This window comes from Protopterus annectens, chromosome 2.part0 (genome assembly GCF_019279795.1).
Source record: "Protopterus annectens isolate FY-2018-M chromosome 2.part0, PAN1.0, whole genome shotgun sequence".
NCBI lineage: Eukaryota > Metazoa > Chordata > Ceratodontiformes > Protopteridae > Protopterus > Protopterus annectens.
In genome coordinates this window covers 400,024,507-400,041,668 of record NC_056728.1, presented here as the reverse complement: position 1 = coordinate 400,041,668, position 17,162 = coordinate 400,024,507, and the positions used below count along the sequence as shown (strand labels likewise).

Genomic DNA, 17,162 nt, shown 5'->3' with positions numbered 1-17,162 from the left:
CATAAAACAATTACATTCCTTAACATTTCAAGACTAGTAATTATTTCACCATAGAAACAACACAGAAAGCTCCCTAGTTTTAGACATCATGTCTCCTTGCTTAACTGAAACTGAAAGATACCATCTTTTATGACATAGTAATTTAATTTCAGTTATTTTTCCGAAGTTAACCTCCTGTATTCCAGTTTCCACTGTTAAAATTTATGCATTTAAACAGTTACAATACTGCATGTACATTTATGTTCTTTTCCAGTATGGCATGCTGCAGTTACAGTTCAAACAGCACTTTGTAAAAACCTTTTCAACACACACTTCTGTACCAGCTGTTTGATATACATATCAAACAGTTCTAATACATTTGTAACACAGGTATCTTATACAACTCATGCTGATATTCACAAATGGCATACAATTATGTACACAATTAGAGAGAGCTGTGCTGGCAGTATCCTGTTCCATCACAGTTTTTTCCCCCTCAAAGATTCAAGCTAGTTTTTCAAGTGACCCTTGAGAAATATTGCTTGAAAGGGATAAGCCTATCTGGGAATATATTACCCCACACCCTGTCTTGAGATCCCAGCTGTTTGCATTGCTGACCCATAGGCTCCACCACAGTAATTTGGGATTCTGTTGGCTGGCTCCCTGTAGCCATGTATCCCCTCAGACTCCTCCTGCCTGCTACTGCAAATACTTAGCACAAAGGGCAACCTATCACGGTAAGGTTTCATCATGTTAACATGGTACAATTTGTGCCCCTGCCTCCTGCCTAGCAGTTTCATCATGTAGTTAACATCACTGACCTTCCTTACCACTTTGAGGGGACCTTCCCAAGCTGAGTGCAGCTCGTTATGTCTGACAGGAATGAGAACCATAACCTGCTGCCCTACAGCATACTCTCTAGCTCAAGAATTCCTGTCATACCAGACCTTTTTCTGCTGTTGGGCTTCTGCCACGTTCCCCTGGGCCAAGCCCATGAGTTCCTTGAGCCTTGTCCTGAGGTTTAGGACATATGCCATACAGACACCTTGTGGGACTCACACTCACCCTCCCACTCATCTCAAATCAAATCTAGAGTTCCCCTCACCCTATGTCCATACAGCAACTCAAAAGGTGGGGCACCTTCTCTGTAAACAAACAGATGGGGCAAATATCTGTCCCTCTCCCTATTAAACTTGTCTGCAAATGCCCGTAGCATGGTCTTTAGTGTAGAGTTTAACCTCTCCACCAGGCCATTAGTCTGAGAATGATAGGGGGTAGTCTTTAGGTGCTTCAACCCACAGTCCTTCCACAGACAAGCCAGCAGGTCTGACATGAAATTGGCACCTCTGTCCATCAGTATTTCTTTTGGGAAACCTACCCTGCTGAAAATCTCTGACAAAGTATTTGCCACCATTTCAGCCTCAGTGGAGGAAAGGGACACCTCCTTAGGGCATCTGGTAGCATAATCTACTACCACTAGGATATACTTCTTCCCTGTGGAACTTGTGGTACTCAGAGGCCCCACAGTATCAACAGCTACCCTCTGAAATGGTTCCTCAATCACAGGTAAAGGCATCAAAGGAGCTTTCATCTTGTCTCCTGCCTTACCTACTTTGTGGCACTGCTCAGAGGTCCTGCAGTACCCTATTACATCCCTGGAAATCCCAGGCCAATAAAAGTTCTGCATAATATGTCGCTTTGTATGCTTTATGCCCATAAGACAAGTAAAGGGAATGTCATGGCCTATGGCTAAAAGTACCATACTCTAGGCTCTGGGCACTACCAACTGCTGTATTCACTCACCCTCTAGCCCTCCCTCAGAGGTCCAGTCTCTATACAGTAATCTTTTGTCCCAGTATACAGATTCCCCTTTTCCTTGACAATCAGGAGCCTCCCTGGCTACCTCCCTCAAGCCTTGCAATGTAGGGTCTGCGAGCTGAGCCTGTCTCAGCTCTCTTTTAACCCTTCCCAGCTCCCCTTCTACAGGAAGTCTGGTATCCTCTGACAGCAGTGCCTCACTGTCAGCCTGGGTACTACTACTCACCCTTGCCCTTGCAGTCACTCTGTCCAAGAGAACATCAGTACCCACAAGCAGCTGTGGTTCAGCTTCAGTCTTACTGCTAACGGGTACCTCCCTCCCTGAATTAGCCACCTCACCAGTCCTGGCTTCAAGTGTGCAGTCTGTATGGGTCCCCCCCAGGCTACTATACATACATGCTTGTCTCCAGGCCTGACTGTATGTAACTGCATGCACACAAAGTACTGCATTATCAAAATCATTCCTATCAGGACATCTGCAGGGACATCCACAAACACACCTAATTGCTTACTTCCTTTTCCACCCATAGTCAAGGTGAACCCTAAACAAAGGTATTTGGAATGGGGTCCCTCCTAAAGCTCTGAATGGAGTAGACTGTCCAAGTAAGCAGTGCTCCTCTTTAACCATTGCAGGCTTCACAATGGTTAGGTCAGATGCTGACAATCTCTTAGCAGTGGCCCGTTTCCCATTTACTAAGATAGGATATAAGCTAGTGTGGTAGTTTGGTATCCTTGTTGTCCCCAAACAACTTACTGCTGGCATTCTGTCATTCCCACTTACTGGCTCTCCCACCTTTTGTTCCCTAACTTGCCTCCATGGACAGCTTTATGCTACATGGCCCCACTGATTGCAATTAAGACATTTAGTCCTTGATCCTGGATGTGTACCTGAACTAGTGGCTTCCTCTGTTACTGGTGGAGTCTGTTGGGGTGATTTAGGCTGCCCATCATGGGTTCCCTTAGACTTACAAGCAGCACTGGGTATCCTTTTCCTGTAAAGTGATGCCCTGCTTGTTAGGTATAGGTCTCCCTGTTTCCCTAACTCATCTGCGGTATTGCATTCCCTATCTGCCAACCAGATTCTCATGTTCTCAGGCAAAGTGCTAAGGGCTTGTTCCCTCACCAAAAGGTCTGCCAGCCCTTCTATTGTGATGAGCTGACACCCAATCACCCACCTATGAAAATAAATGCTTAATTCAGCAATATATTCACACACACTTTCATCTGCCTTGCATCGTTGCTCATGAAACTTTTTTCTATAAGGTTCAGGTGTTAACTTAAAATACTCTAACAAACAATTTTTAACTGTATTATAATTTAAGCAATCAGTATCAGACAATTTAGAAACAGCAGTTACAGGTTTACCATGGAGTAAGAGGGTCAGAAACCATACCCAGAGCCCTTGGTTATCATTATAATGTTTACAGAGTCTTTCAAACATATTTATTTATTTTATTTTACATTTGTTGACTGGGATAATCCGTCTGGATACATGTCCATTTTCAGCAGAGGCCCGAGGTGAAAAGCTCCAAGATAATAATTCACACTGAACATTTAGTAAATGCTAGTTTCAAGCAGATTACAGTCATAAGCAATACCAGCATTTAGCACATATAGTACTAACTTATTATAAAACACTTTACAAAACATAACATTATTTCAAAGTTAAACATACATACATAACATTACATTCAGATTTAAGACACACTGAGCAGCAGTTATACAACTGACCCTTCCTGAAATGGAGTGGTAGAAAAAAGTTAGAAGTAGTTGAAGGTAAGGCACCTAAGAAATAGAGAGGTCACTAGTCGGGTTAGTGCAAGGACATAACCAATGAGTTTTGAAGTATTTCTTGAGTTTGTTTTTGAAATGAATTAGTGAGCGTTCTAGGGTCAAGTCAGCTGGGAGTCTGTTCCATATTTTTCCAACAGAGTTGGCAAACAGAGAGCCCCCAGCTGAGTAGTTGGATTTGTATGTTTGAATTAGGAGTCTAGTGGATGATTGCAGTGGCTGGGTGCTGGTGTAGGGGCTGATAATATTTTTTAGTGCAGGTGTATTTTCTGGTTGGTAAAGGACTTTATGTGCCACTATTAGCTGGTTGAACTGCAGTAGGCTTGGCAGTTCAAGCCATCCAAGGCGATTTATGTTGTGACAGTGGTGTGTCTGGTAGGCTGTGCCAGTAACAAATCTGGCAATGTGGTTATAGCAGGATGATAGTTTATTAAGATCTGTTTTGTTTAAGTTGGAGAATAGAGGTGATGCATAGAGAAGAGGTGATATCAGATGGGGAAAGCCAATTGCAGTTCTAGCAAGTGGGGTAAGGAAAGGTTTGATTCTGTAAAGAAAGCCAAGTTTTTTATTAATGGTTTTGATAGTTTGATTGATATGCACATCAAACTTCAGGTTGTTATCAACTATGACACCCAGTAGTTTAGTTTGGGCTTCAGGGGAGAGGATAGTGCCACTGTTAGCAGTAATGTTGAAGGATGGTAGGGGGGTCCTGCATGTGGGGGAGAAGAGGAGCAACTTAGTTTTGTTGGGGTTTAGGATTAGATGTTGGTAGGAGAGCCATTTTTCCACTGTATTGAAGGTATTTGGGGTTAATGTGAATAAAGTAGCTGGTGAGGTGTCAGAACAAATCAACGTGGAGTCATCCACATATTGAATGCAGGCAGCATCTGGGATGACTGAATGAAGGTCGTTGATAAAGATGGAGAAAAGAAGGGGTCCTGGTATCGAGCCCTGGGGGACTCCTAATGTGATGGACAGGTGAGATGATAGCTTGTCCTGCCACAGGACTGCCTGTTGCCTAGCCTGCAGGTAGGATTGAAACCATTGGAGTGCATGGTTGTTTAAAGAGAAGGCCTTCAAGGTATTTATAAGCATTTTGTGGTCAACCATGTCAAAAGCCTTGGATAGATCTAGAAAGAGTGCTGAGGATAGTTTGTTATTATTGCAGTTGTGGTTAATGACGTTAGAGAAAGAGAGGAGGGCAAAAGTAGTACTGTGGTGTGGCTTAAAGCCATGCTAAAAGTTGGACAACAGCTTGTTCTGTGTGAGGTAGTGCATGAGCTGATGTGTACACACTTCTCCATAATTTTAGCTAGAGGTGACAGAATAGCTATGGGTCTAAAGTTTGACAGTTCAGTGGAACTGCCTCCTTTATGGAGAGGTATGACATGGGAGATTTTCCATATAGTGGGTACAGTAGCTTCAGACATAGCTCTGTTGATCAAGACTGATATGGGGTATGCTATGGTGTCAGCAGCCTTTTGCAGATAGTCTGCTGGGAGGAGGTCGGCAGCCAGGGTGGTGGGTCGTAGTTTCTTAAGTAGGGCATGAATAAGTTTAGGAACAGTTTGGAAGGTAAATTATGTTTGGGTACTGGGTGTGGCTACATTAGAATTAGAGTCACTGGGAGAGAGTTGGCTGGCTAGAGACTGGATAGTCTCTGTGAAGAAGCTGTTGAAGTTATTAGCAATGTCTACTGGGGATTTTTGTTGGGAAGATGAGGGGGGTGGAGTGGCAGTTTGGCCTGGGTGGAGTAGTTTGCTTATTCCTGCTCAGAACTTTTGAGGTTTGTTTTGGTGTTTTTCCAGTAGATGGTAGTAGTGGTTCTTTTCGTCTAAGGTTATGGAATTTTTAGTGTCATTCCTTAGTTGTCTGAATCTTAGTTGATCAAGTGGGGCTTTTGTTTTTTGGTAGGTGGCCCGTGCTTGTTTCTGAATGAAATATTTGTTTTGGTATCTTTAGAAAGCCATGGTGCAATATTAACTTTGGTTCTAATAGAGTGGCTGGGAGCATGGGAGTTAAGAATAGCAAGGAATTTGGTGTTAAAGTATGCTACTGCTTCATCTAGGGGGAGACTTTTTAGTACTGACCAGTTGCATGCCTTAAGTTCATTTTGAAACTTGGTGAGAATAAAATTCTTGTTGTTTCTTAATGTTCTACAGGTGGGTTGGTAGGAGCAGTCTACTTTGAGCTTGATTACATAGGTGAGACAGTGGCCACATAGGTCATCAGGCAAAGTGTCTGATTTATAAGATTGAAGATGGGTATTGATGAGTATCCAGTCTAGGGTATTTTCCTTGTTATTGGGTTTTCCTGTCCTGGTGGGGGAGGTTATGATTTGAGTAACTCCATAGAGGTTTATGTGGGTTGTGGGGGTTTCACAAGAGCAAGTGTTCCAGTCAATATTGAAATCCCCAAGAACAATTGTTTCTTGGAGGTAGCTATTGGATAACCAATATAAGAAGTATTCTAAGGTTTCTGTGTTCCTCTATGGGGGAATGTAGACACAGACAATGTTTACATTTTTGTTTTTGTTAATTTGTAGTTTTGAGATAAGAATTTCAGCATTACTGAACTGGGGTGGTTGTTGAGTGTCTATACTGACAGACAGGGTAGACTTGTAAAGTATGGCTACCCCACCACCCTTTCTGGTGGTATGGTCTAGTCAAAACATACTATACCCTGGTGGCAGAATCTCAAGGTCCTTGGTGGCAGGCTTTAGCCACGTTTCTGTTAGGCATAATATATCTGGGGAATGAACAGCTAAGAGGGCATGCAGGTGCTGAGTTTTGTTATTTATGCTCCTAATGTTTAGATGGCAGGCCAGCAGTGAGTTAGGAGGTCTATTTTGTTGGAGCTATGGTGGTAGGGGATATAGAAGGGGGATTAGAGCCAACAGGCGGGGATGGACCAGGGTTTTGGTGGATGTCGCAATCCTTTGTGAGGTTGTAGTGTATCCTAAGTATGAGTTTTAAGATTTTGAACACAGTTTTGTAATAGTGTCTAGTTTTAGGACAAATTTAACTAGGTCTAGTATGATGGTAGTATTTAGGGGTTAAGAAGGTAAGCATGAGGGGAGTGAGTAAGGGTGCATTATTATCTGTTGTAGATAGGATGGATGTTTGGAATTTAGGGTAGTGGAAACCTGGGTGATCCTGATATTCATAGGCGGTTAGGAGATATGGGATGAGTAAAAGGGGTAGAAGTAGAGTTAATAAGACTATTTTGGGTGATAGCATACCTACTGAATGACACTTGAAACTTAGGCAAAAGGAATAGTAGAGTTGGAGGACTGGTGTTATCAGGTTGGGGGTGGTGCTGTTGAGTGGCAAGTTGTTACTGATTGGTTTAAAAAAGTGGAGTGTGGTCTAGTACCAATAAATGTAGCGGCACCAGGGGTGGGAAGAATTTGGGGTCAGGGTGGATCAGGGATGAACCAATGCTTGTACTAAGTTGTAGTAGTTTAACCGGTATGAGGAAAGAGGGAGTGGGGGAAAAGAGAAGGCGGTAGGAGTGGTTAGAGGAATACCTTGGATTGACTCAAGACACCACACCAAAGGTAAGTTGAATGTAAAGGCCTAAAATCTGCACTCAGCACTGTAATGTTACTTGCACTCAGCACTTTAATTTTACTTATGTTTAGCAGAAAAGACAAACCAACAGTATACAATTTTTTAGGATTTTTTACAAGGGTTACTTCTTCAAATGTCAGACAAGTAAGTAAAACTTTCAACAGGAATCTATATCTGAGTGTTAGAAAGCCAGAAAAGTACAAATTATACCTGTAAAAATTAGGGTCAGAGAGACAAATGTAAGAGTCAGTGTACTTTAGTTACAGGGGAAGTAGGCAAACACTCAAGTAGAAAAGAGCCCTATGGCTGACCAAAATGGTGACTTGCTTAATTACACAGTACTGTAAGAGAAAGGTTAACAAATGCTTTTTATATGTGTAACCCATTCTGATTAATTGCTGGGAGAAACAATTTTTGTTGTGCTTTCCAACTGCAATCTTGTCGACACCGTTATTCAGGAGCTGCAGTATGTTAGTGTAGGTAAATGTGAAGTTCAACTAGGAAAAGAGAAAAGCAGAGATTCTAGGGTAAGCATTAAGGCAGCAATAGGCAGTTACTTTATAATAGTACATTCAGAAAGTTTTTTTTGGGGGGGGGTAAAGTAGCACACTTTAGAATGGATTAGGATTTATAGCTAAGAAACCTTAGCAAGAGAGCAATGCAATAAATAAACACTTGTCAGATTTTAAATATATCAAAAAGAAAAACAGTTCACCACTATACCAAAACTAGGCTGTCTTCCAATAAGGGCTGTCCACACTGGGTTCAAAAAATAGAATTTCCAATCCGCAGCAACTCGCTTCATAAGTTTATTCACAAAATATAGTGCAATTCAAGGATTAAGCGCTATCATCTCATGACCAGAGAATTCATCAGAATCAATACAAAAAGCTTAAAATCATTTAAATATCCCTCTTATTCCAAGGAAACTCAGCTCATTGGCTGTTATACAAAAATAGTTAATTAGTCATTGTTATTTAAAGTTCAAGTTCCCTATATATACACACCTAGAAATACTACATATATAAGTAAATCAATTTAAATATACACAATTTACTGCAATAAAAACCTTGTGTTGAAGCATATTGATATATAAATTAATTGACTGAATACAAAAGTATGTATTATAGAGCCATGCAGGATGTTGATTAATCCTCCATTACAACAAAAATATATAAATTTGAAAATGGCCTAATTAATTCTCAAATTGAAAGCAGCAGACCCAAAAAGAGCAGAGATAATCAACTGAGTTATTATTTTATTTTATATTTTATTTAATATTGTGTATGTATAATTATTACTTTTAAATGGATATATTTAATTGTATTAATTATATATTCAATATTCAACACAAGGTTTTTTTATTTGTGTAATTTTGTTTTAAATTACTTAAATTATATATGTTATATCTGTATGTGTTCTAACTAACAGCCAATAAGCTAAGTTTCCTTGGAATGAGAGGTATATTTAAATTATTTTAAGCTTTTTGTATTGACTCTGATGAAGTTTCTGGTCATAAGATGAAAGCGCTTAATCCTTGAAATGCACTATATTTTGTGAATAAACTTATGAAGCGAATTGCTGCGGACTGGAAATTCTATTTTTTTAACCCAAAGTAGATTTTAAAGATATACCAATAAAAAACTAAATCAGTCATTCACAATTGTACAACTGGAAAATTGTCAGTAAAAGCAATTCAGGTAAAGCTAGTTTTATTCATATGAATAAAACTATCATAATTATCACCCTCTGTAAATTATGTAAGAAATTTTCAGACCTTCATTGCTTCTGGGGTTAGGTTGCTCCCTTCCCCATTACCTCCATGACCCTGGCAAAGAGTCACAATTTCCTTTTCATGTTGCTTCTGCCTCTCATTTTCTTCAGCTTCCAAACATCTCAGTCTCTCTACTGATTCTAATTCCATTTGTTTCTGTTTCTCTTCTTCTTCAGCCTCCAAATGCCAGAGTTTCTCATTTTCTTTCAGCTGCTAAATGCTGGAGTCTCTCTGCTGATTGTATTTCCAAATGTTTGGCCTCCAGTTCAAGTCTCTTGAACTCCAGATGGATTTTTAAGTCCTCTGAGGCAAAGTTGAACTGTCCGTTTTCTGAGTTATACATCCCCAAGGCCAGTCTGTTTGTCCTCCTAGTTGCTGGTCTGTGATGCAGCTGTGACTAAGGCTGCAATCATTTCTGCTTTACTCAGGTTGGCATGCACCAGTCCTTTGACTTGGCGTATCTCAGACAACTGGCTCCTTGTCAGCTTGCCATACTCCTTTGCTGACATCTTTGCCTGCTTTCCATGACTAACTAAGGTACCAAAAAATAAATAAATAAAACTATTGTGATATGAAACTCTGAATGTCAGCTGTATGGTTGCTTGAGAGTACAAACACCTTCTTTAATGATCACTGTTTACAGGCTACAGGAGTTCAATATCCACACCACTGAATCCCAATATGTGATGTGGTGATCCCATCACTGCCAACCAATAAATATGTGATGACCCATCACTGGACCAGTAATCAGGAAGCCTCAATCCTCACCAGTAGCACCAGTAGGGGATGTACAATGGGAAGATGACAAGTACACACACAGTACATCCAAATGCAGCTCTCTGCATCAAGTGCAATTTCCCTTAAGAGCATATAGAGACCACTGTCAGTCTGGGTCTGGTTTCTCCCTCTTCCTCCAGATCCCCAATAAGACCTCCACTGGCACAGCTATAGAGTTGAGATCTCAGCAGAGTGGCCAAGCCAAGCTCTCCAGAACCCTCTCTGTCCAACCAGTGCTTTGTGTCCCTGCCCAAGTAGCTAACAAACACTCTTTGAGGTTTGATTTACAGACACACAAACACCTGGGAAAGGCTGGCACAGGTTTACTAGCTATGCCCTCTTTTGCCCAGACTATAAAGTAGTTATCACTGCCACCAGCCAAATCTGTATCAGCTACTTTAAGGCTCTTAACAAAAGGTGTCCAATTTCACTGTGTAATAGGCTATGTGGACTGGCCCACACAGTGTAACCAAATAAATATGCAAGTACTCTCAGAACTTAAATATCTCTAGACACATTAGTTACAATAAAAGGTTTACATATGCTTAATAATAAATAATAAAAGAACAAGAAAATAGTATATAATCACAGATACATCAGAGTTCAAAATCACGGGAAATATTTAAAATGACATTGCAGGACAGTCTCAAATAAACAGCAATCAAACAATCAAATTAAATAACTAAGCTTTGTTATATTCCTCACTATATCCAAGAGAATTATACTGTTCCATTGTAACTTACTTCATAAGAACAAGGCAGATGTGGTGAATGGTACTGGTCAAGTCCAAGACAGAATACAGAATCCACTGTCTATCTCTAAGAGACTTTTTAAATTAATATTTCAAATATTACTGTGAGGATAGCTTGCAGAATGACATAATTTCTTGTCATCTGACTCCATCCCAGATGAAACGCTGGAATCTGGCAGCATTTAAAATCTACCTGGGAAAATACACAGAACTCAGATCTTTGTCAGATGCTGGAATCCATGCAACAATTACATTCCTTCACATTTCAAGACTAGTAATTATTTCACCATAGAGACAATACAGAAAGCTCCCTAGTTTTAGACATTGTGCCTCCTTGTTGCATTGAAACTGAAAGATATCATTTTTTATGGCATAGCCATAAAGAAATTTAGTTAACCTCCTGTAGTCTAGTTTCCACGATTAAAATATATACATTTAAACAGTTACAATATTGCATGTACATTTCTTTTTTTTTCCAGTAGGGCGCACTGTGGTTACAGTTCAAACAGCACTTTGCAAAAACCTTTTCAACACACACTTCTGTACCAGCAGTTTGATATACACAACATACAGTTCTAATACATTTGTAACACAAGCATCTTATATAAATCATGCTGATTTTCACAAATGACATATAATTACTTACAAAATGACAAACAGCTGTGCTGGCAGTATCCCATGTCGTTATAGGGGAAATCAATTCTACTGATGTCATTTGAGTGCATGTGCATATTTGGACAAAGTACTGAATGGATCTCTGGGGAAGGAACCTCTGAAAAACATGCTAAGTGTTTCCATCTCAAACTCACCCAAGAATAGAGCTGCAGGCAGAATTATACAGATTAACTGCTTTGGGCATCTACTGTGGTGAGCAATAACTTCAAGACAGCAGAAAGTACAGTTTTGTACCTACCATAAATGTAGATGTTCGAGTGTTCACACTGCTGCAGTCATTACACTTGGGTTATCCTGCCATCAGGCGGTCCCACAGTCGGCCAGAGTTCCAAAATCTTGGTCCGGCGTCAGTTGCTGTAGCTTCTTCCCTGACGTCAATGTGCCAGGGGTATATAAGATGCATCGGACACCATTTTCTTCAGTTTTTCTTACCCCAGATGTCAGGTGCCCCCAAGTAGGTAGGCAATACATACTGCTAATAAAACATATATATAAAATAAAAACAATACCTTCAGTTACAAGCAAATACACCACAAAGGTTGTATAGGATAGAAAGGTATAGATAGGTCCAGCTAGGACAGAGGGTAACCTGGACTGCAGCAGTGTAAACATTCGAACATCTACATTTATGGTAGGTACAAAACTGTACTATGCTCATCGTGTTACACTGCTGCAGTCATTACACTTGGGTAGAATCCCAAAGCTAAGTTTGGGTGGCTGGTCTATAAAGAGTTAGGATTGGCTATGAGGCCCTGCAGACCTGCAGTGGCAAATCCTGCTCTGGATTTACAGTAAAGAGGCAAGTGGTAATGCTTGGTAAAGGTGTGCACTGAACTCCAAGTTGCAGCCTCCAAAATTTCCTTGGTTGGTACTCCTCTGAGAAAGGCTGTTGAAGTGGCTGTTGCTCTGGTAGAATGTGGCCTAATGTTATTAGGGACTGTGGCCTAATGTTATTAGGGACTGATTTTCCATGCTGTGTGTAGCAGTAACGAGCTGTTTTCCATGATAAAAATTTTAGATCGGCTGTACTGGCTGGCTCAAAAGGTGGCAGGGTCAGTTTTTCCAAAACAAAATTGAGGTCCCAAGTTGGTGTTGGTGCTCTCTGGGGCGGTCTTATGTTTTTAGCCCCATCTGTGGTACTGCTTTAGCAAGGGATGAGAGAATAAAGGAGGATCCGTGTTGTAATGTGCTGAAATGGCAGAGGCATGGATCTTAATTGATGAGAAGGATAGGCCTTTGTCCAGCATCTCAGTTAAGTATTGTAAAATCTGAGGAATGTTTGGGACAAGAGGGTCAAGGCTTTGAGCCTGGTTCCAGGCACAGAATCTCTTCCATTTTTCTGAGTAAGATTTCCTGGTGCTAGGCCTCCTGGCCTCCAGAATGACATCCATAACAGCTTTAGAGAGAGGTGTTGCCTGTTTGACTAATGAATCTGCCATGTAGCCAGGTTTGGGGTTTTGAGCTGACCGTGCAGGATCTGATTGTTTTGTTGAGTCAGAAGGTGTGAAATTTGAGGCAAAGTCCATGGTGGGCCTTGAGCTAAGTTCTTTAAGATTGGGTACCAGTACTGGCGTGGCCAGTCTGGAGCAATCAGGATCATCTGTGGTTTTTCTTGTCTGGCTTTTATGAGTACCTTTGAAAGGAGAGGCAGTGGTGGGAAGGCATAAACTTTTAGGCTTTTCCAGCTGAACGAAAGAGCATCCACTTTCCATGCTTGTGTGTGGTAAGTCCTTGTGCAGAATTTTTGTGGTTGGCAATTCAGAGGCAAAAAGATCTATGTCTGGGCATCCCCATTTTTGCGTTACCATGCTGAAGATTTGTGGATTCAATTTCCATTCGTGAGGATCCATGATATTTCTGCTTAGATCATCTGCCAGAGTATTTTTCTTTCCTGGCAGGAATTGTGCTTGCAGATGAACTTGATAAGTTAGAGCTGTGTTCCACAAGGTCATGGCTTGCCTGCATAGGGGATACGAATGAGTGCCCCCTTGCTTGTTTATGTACCACATTACTGTGGTGTTGTCTGTCTTTAATAATAATTGTCCTGGATGCAGAAGGTCCTTGAAAGCTGTTAGGGCATTTCAAACAGCCAACATCTCCTTTTGATTGATGTGAAGATGCATTTGGTCTGTGGTCCACTTGCCCTGAATACATTTTCCTGCCATGTGTGCTCCTCAGGCGTAATCCGAAGCATCTGTTGTTAGAGTCTGCCTGGCTGTGGGTAGAGTGAAAGACTGACCCTTTTTGAGGTGACATGCCTGTGCCCACCATCGAAACTCCTGTTGTAGGCAGGGAATTATTGGTATTACTGCTTCTAAACTGTGAGAGTGTTGAGTCCAAACACTTTTTAGGTACCATTCTAATTTCCTCATATGCAGTCTGGCATATGGAAGTAGCAGTATGCAGGATGACATGAATCCCAGGGCCTGCAGAATTTTTCTTGCAGGGAGATCAGACTTTTTTGCCAGTAATTGAAAATATTGAGTCAGTTGTCCTTGTTTGTCTGGCGTGAGATAAGCCATCTGGGCCATTGTATTTAAGCTGGCACCCAGGAATATTATCTGTTGTGAGGGCACTAGTTTTGACTTCTTTTCGTTTACTGTGTACCCTAGAGAAATTAGCAACCTTTTTACAAATGCCAGATGCTTTAGAAGAATGTCCTTTCTCTCTGCTTGAATGAGGCAGTCATCCAGGTATGGATATATTTGAATTTCTTTTTGTCTGCAAAATGCAATTACTGGTGCCAGGCACTTTGTAAAGACCCTGGGTGCAGTAGATAAGCCAAAGGGCAGTGCAGAGAATTGGTAGTGCATTGTACCAGCTTTGAATCTGAGGTATCTTCTGCAATCTTGTCTGATAGGGACATGCAGGTATGTCTCTTTGAGGTCCAGAGTAACAAGCCAAGCCTTCTTGCCCAGCATGGGAAGAAGCTGCTGTAGTGTCAACATTTTGAATTTCGGAACATCCAGGTAAGTATTTAGAGTTGAAAGGTCTAGTATGGGTCTCCAGGCTTTGTCCTTTCTGGGGACCAGGAAGAGTCTTGAATAAAATCCTTGTCCTTGTTCCTGCTGTGGTACTTTTTGAATAGCTCTCATGTCCATGAGGGATGAAATTTGTTTTTGAGCCTCTGCCCATTGATTCTGTGGCAGGTTTGGCATTCCTTTTAGCCTTGGTAAAGTGTGAAAATGGAACCTGTAACCTTGAGATACAATATTCAGAACCCATTTGTCTTGGGTGATTGTTTGCCAATTTTGAGAAAAAAGTGCTAGTTTTCCCCCTAAGGGGGCTGCCAAAAGGGAAGTGCTTGGCATACGAAGGGGGAAGTCATTGGGACTGTTTCCTGTCAGGTTGAGACTTGTCCTCACCTCCTTTTGGGGTTGAGGTACCCCACTGTCGTTGTCTGTTAGAGCCTTGAGGTTGAGATCTGCCTCTTGGGCATCTGTATCTGCCTCTCTGTGGCCTGTCTGTCACTGGAAAGGAAAACTTCTTTGTAGGCCAATTTCTGCTAAATCGAGGTGGCTGTACCTGTAAGAAATCTTTGACTGTTTGCATGGATTTAGCTTTATCCTCCATTTTCTTTAACACCTATTCTGCATTAACATCAAACAAGGTATCATGCTGTAAAGGAGCATCCAATAATTTTGCCTTAACATGATCAGGTAAACTCTGTTCTTTTAACCAAGCATGTCTTCGAATCACAGAACCTGTAACTGCGGCCCTACAAGAGGCCTCTAAAGAATCAAAACCACATTGCAGAATATGTTTTCCCACTTGCTCAACTGCATACAATAAATCCTGCATTTCTTTATAGTCAGGAGCTTCTGAGCTTGCAAGCATTTTCTGTTTTAACTGAGCCATTAAATATTGTTGGTACTTAAGCATGTGAAACTGGCAATTTAAAGCCCTTACTGCTAAAGTTGCAGAAGTGTAAACTTTCTTCCCCCATCTATCCAGTGCTCTAGAATCTCTGTCAGAGGGGACTGGATTTTTTGCAATGGAAGCCTTAACCCCTTTGGGACCATGGGAAATGGTTTCTGGGTCAGCAGAAGGGTTTTTATGAAGAAACTTGTGAGAGTCAGGGACTCTATAATACCTATCTGGCTTGGCTGGTGCAGGGGGCAAAGAATCAGGAGATAAGCTGGATTCACAGAACACATCATCCACGATATCTAACAGAGGCGGAATAGCCAGTGGCCTGTGCTGAGGCAATAAAAGGAAGTCCCTGAGCCTTTTCTTGGATTCTGAATAATCCTGACTTTCCCAGTGGAAATGCTCCCTCATGGTATGTAAAGTTTCCTCAAAAGAGTAATCCTCAGGAGGAGAGGCTGAAGGGAAAGATTCTTCAGCATCAGAGTCCTCATAGGGGGGTAAAGAGTATCCCTGGTCTTATGAGGAATCAGAGGAAATGGAAACCTGATCAGAGGACTCATAGTCTGTATCCTGCCTAGGCCTTTTCTCAGGAGGGGGATGGGAACCCCTGATTAGAGTAATGAGGTCTTCGGCCATTTTAAGCATCTGTTTCGTAGGCATGGAGGACTGTCCAGGAGAATGCTGTACTTGCTTCTTTGTCTTTAATGGTGTTTTTGTCTTGGCTGTTGCTTTAATGGTAAGTTGTGAAGGTCTGAAAACACCCTCAGAAGCCGATGCCTGCTCAGCAGCTCCTGACCCATCTGAGGGATTAGTTTCCGTAGGCCCAATACCTTGAGTTTCCAGAGGCCTAGTTGTGTCCACGTGGGAATCGGAGGCGGCCTGTGGCTCTGAGGCTGCGAAAGTGCCTCACTGAGAACCGGCGAACCGGCGACTGGCCTAGAAGAGGCTTCGTCGTCAGTTTTGGACCTCAGATGCCTGTCTTTATCCTTGTCTTTGCGTTTTTTAAGAATTGCGGTCGTCGGTTGATCTGATGGCATAGTATAATTGAACCTTCGGCCAAAGTAGTGCAAAGCAAAATCAAAACGTCTTTTTATAGTGCATTTGTTAAATCTAGCACAAAACCGACATCTAGTGATGTCGTGATCAGGGCCTAGGCATGGAATACAGTAAGAGTGGAAGTCCTTATGAGGTATTTGCTTCCCACAAGAAATACAATTATTAACTTTTTCTGACATCGGTCTAATGCAAGAAAAAAGTTTCCCCAATGGGGTACTTAGCTTTATTGAAGACTTCGGATCTGAAATTAGACTTCGAAAATCTCAGGAGTCGGGCGACCAGCACTTGCGAACTGCTTTTGCTTTGGGCACTGCGCGGCAAGAAAGACTGAAGAAAATGGCGTCGGATGCATCTTATATACCCCTGGCGCACTGACATCAGGGAAGAAGCGACAGCAACCGATGCCGGATCAAGACTTTCGAACTATGGCCGACTGGGGGACCGCCTGACGGCAGGATAACCCAAGTGTAATGACTGCAGCAGTGTAACACGATGAACATCACGGATTACAGACTGCACAATGTGGCAGACCTAGCCATTCGTGTAAAATATAGCTCTAGGCAATTTAGTCATGTTGAATAATGATAATTGGGTTGAGGACCCAGTTAACTCTGACTTAAGCATGGGACCCAAGTTAATGGTTGGAGGGGTGCATGTGCCCTTATTGGCTAGTGTGTGCCCAGCAGCCCTGACTGTCTGGTGTCCAAATGCCAAGCTTGGGTTACCTGTGATAGCTGAACTGAGAGAAAGCTGGACGTAAAACCAATCAACCTGCCAAACATGAACTAAGAATTGCTACACTCAGTGTAGGCTCACTGACAGGATAGAGCTTGGAAGAAGATGACATGATGGTAAGGAGGAGACTGGACATCCTGTGTATCCAGTAGACAAGATGGAAGGGAAGTGCAGCAAACCTACTTGGCTTGGAATCCAGAGTCTAGTACTCAGGAGGAGGACAGCAAGGAATGGTATGGGAATTGTGGTGAGACAGAGTTTTCAAAAGGCAGTGAGGGATATCAACAGAATTAGTAACAGCCACATGACAATCAGACTCCAGCATAATGACAGGGTAGAATTCATAATCTCAGCCTATGCCTCA

General features: G+C 41.8%; 1 protein-coding gene across 7 annotated transcripts in view; it reads right to left on the bottom strand.

Moving 5' to 3' along the window:
• Nucleotides 1–17,162, bottom strand: part of MFSD3 (major facilitator superfamily domain containing 3) — a 1,502,303-nt gene that overhangs the window by 502,472 nt on the left and 982,669 nt on the right. The gene's annotated exons all lie outside the window — the stretch shown is intronic.